Source organism: Dendrobates tinctorius, unplaced genomic scaffold (assembly GCF_039654945.1).
Source record: "Dendrobates tinctorius isolate UK_male_01 unplaced genomic scaffold, ASM3965494v1 ptg000544l, whole genome shotgun sequence".
Taxonomy (NCBI): domain Eukaryota; kingdom Metazoa; phylum Chordata; class Amphibia; order Anura; family Dendrobatidae; genus Dendrobates; species Dendrobates tinctorius.
Genome location: NW_027362202.1, coordinates 83,092 through 85,761, shown reverse-complemented (window position 1 = coordinate 85,761; position 2,670 = coordinate 83,092). Strand labels below are relative to the sequence as shown.

Here is a 2,670-nt window from a genome sequence, read left to right as displayed (position 1 = left end):
AGTGGCTTGCTGTAACTCGGCGGGGTTACGAAGGTGACACCAGCAGCTGTGTGTGAGCGGCAGCTGGAGGTGTCGGAGATCGGTGACAGCAGGAGCTGTGGTGGTGCCAGCAAGAACTTGTGTGGTATTGTACTTAAAGGTCCAGTATGGGCCCAAGAGACAAACTGTGTCATGTGAACTGTGGTCTAAGGAGACCTGTAGAAAGGACATGGGGAAATCCCGAAAGGGGGCAGTGACCCAAATGGGGGTGGTAACCCAAAAAGGGATGGAGTCTCAAAAGGGGTTAGTCGCCCAAAAGGAGGTGGAGTCCCAGCGAATGGGGGCGGAGCATCACAATGTAAAAGGGGTGGTACAGATGAACTGATGCCAGGAGCAAATGTACTATGTCTGTCCTATCTGCCTGGTGAACTATCCAGCCCGCACGATGCTGCGGGGTGTGGCCTTCAGATAGATAATGTGGATATAGTTGGTCTAGTCGACCCTGGGAGCCCGGTGACTCTAGTGCGGGTTGCTCCTGAGATACCCGGCAGAAAGGTGGGGGTCACTTGCAACCACAGGGGCACTAAGATTTGCCTGGTCGCCAGGGTAGTCTTTGAGACAGGTTGGGACATTGCCGGACAGGATGTCGTGATAGTCCTGAATTTGTCCTGTTCAGTGGTTATAGGCCACGACTCTAGACTGTTCTCTGGATTGTGGGAGAAGGGAGTTCCTCTACAGCAAGGGGATGGAGACGTTTCTACTGTTGGGTTAACAGACATTGAGACGGTGACGCTTGCTAAAGTGGACAGGTCTGATGTAGAAGTGACCGGAAGAAGGGTTACATCTGTCCAGCTTACGGACCTGACGTCTCGTGACATGACGGATGGTGGGCTGGGAGATGAGACGAATGGAGCAGACACACGGTCAGAGGGTAAAGCCCCCATTACACACTGCGATATCGCTAGCAATATCGCTGTAAAGTCACCGATTTTGTGACGTAGCAGCGATATTGCTAGCGATATCGCTACATGTGATACTTACCTCCGACCAACTCCCCCGCTGATTATCGCTGGTCGCGCGAGAAGGTCCTGGATCATTTCTCGTCAGGCGCTTCCTGCTGGGCTTCCTGTGGCGCCGACGAGCAATGCGTGGACGCGGGCGGGAGTACGTCAGGATCGCCGCATCTGACAGGTAAGTAGCAACCCCCGACCCCAGCGATGTCGCTGGTGAGATCTACCTGTGTGGTAGCTCACTAGCGACCACTTAGCGATGCACCAGCGATCCATATCGTTGTTGGGATCGCTGGTGCATCGCTAAGTGTAACGGTACCCTAACTGGAGGGTTCAATCGGATGATAGGGGTGTCTCAGACTCTGGGGGTGACTGTGGCTCTGAGATAGAAAGGGAGCACAAACTAGAAGAGCTAGAGAAAGAAGTCTCCAAGCTCAAAGATCACCTGGCATCGTGGCAGGGTCTGAATAGGTCCCTCAGAGAAGAGGTAGGAGTACTCACAGAAACTGTAAGAGGTCTTCTGCGGGACAAGAAGTGGGATGAAGATTCACAGCGTCTAGGCCCGAGTGAGGAACAGAGGGAAGATAAGAAGAAACTGGAAGGTATGGAAGCAGAGATGATTCGTTTGTAGGAGGAGCTTGCTGCTGCAGAGTGTGCTAAAAGGCAAGCACAGCAGGAAAGAGAAGAACTGGCCGATGAAATTGCCAACAACAGTGGTAAATGTGCTCTGGCTTTGGAAGAAAAGAGGTGTTTAGAGTGTCGCATTGCACAGCTTGAAGAAGAATTGGAGGAAGAACAAGGCAACGTTGAATTAGCCAATGACAGGCTGAGAAAGGCCACACTTCAGGTTGACCAGATGAATGCTGATCTGAATGCAGAACGTAGTAATGCTCATAAGAACGAGAATGCCCGTCAGCAATTAGATCGCCAGAATAAGGAGTTAAAAGCAAAGGTTGCACAACTGGAGGAACAGCTTGATGCTGAAACTAAAAAGCGACAATCTGCAAGCAAACAAGTACGGTGTACGGAGAAAAAACTGAATGATGTACTAATGCAAATGGATGATGAAAGGCGTAATTCTGAGCAGTACAAAGACCTGGTGGAGGGAGATAATGTTTGTCTAAAACAGCTGAAGCACCAGGTGGAAGAAGCAGAGAAAGAGGCTCAACGTGCCAATACATTACACCGTAGATTACAGCGTGAACTGGAGGATACTACAGAGACAACAGATGCAATGAACCGTGAGGTTAATGCACTGACAAGCAAACTTAGACGTGGTGATGTACCATTTGTTACAAGACGCATAGATAAAAAAGGAGTTGACGGAGTGCACTGTAGGAGTGTGGTGTCTAAACAGTGTCTGATGACGCAGACAGACTGTGACTGGAGGGCCAAAGCCCAAGACCGATATTCTGACCGCTGGGGGCGGGGGAGGCCTAACGTAGAGATGAGGCCCCATGACAGACAAAACAGACGGAGACGGTTCTCTCGACCTGTTGGGCAAGGTGACATGGATGCCCAGTCTCGATATCCTTGGGTGATGTCGTGTGTTCAACCCCACAAGCTTGAACAGAGGGGGGAGGTATGTGGTGTAGTGACTACTGTGTCTACTAGGGTGCACTGTGTGGGTGTCCCAGGACAGACGGATAGCCATGTCCAGAGTGGTAACAGGAGCAGGGTC

General features: G+C 51.2%; 1 pseudogene; it reads left to right on the top strand.

Moving 5' to 3' along the window:
• Nucleotides 1-241: 241 nt before the first annotated feature.
• Nucleotides 242-2,323, top strand: LOC141078367 (myosin-9 pseudogene; annotated as a pseudogene).
• The last annotated feature ends 347 nt before the right edge of the window (nt 2,324-2,670 follow it).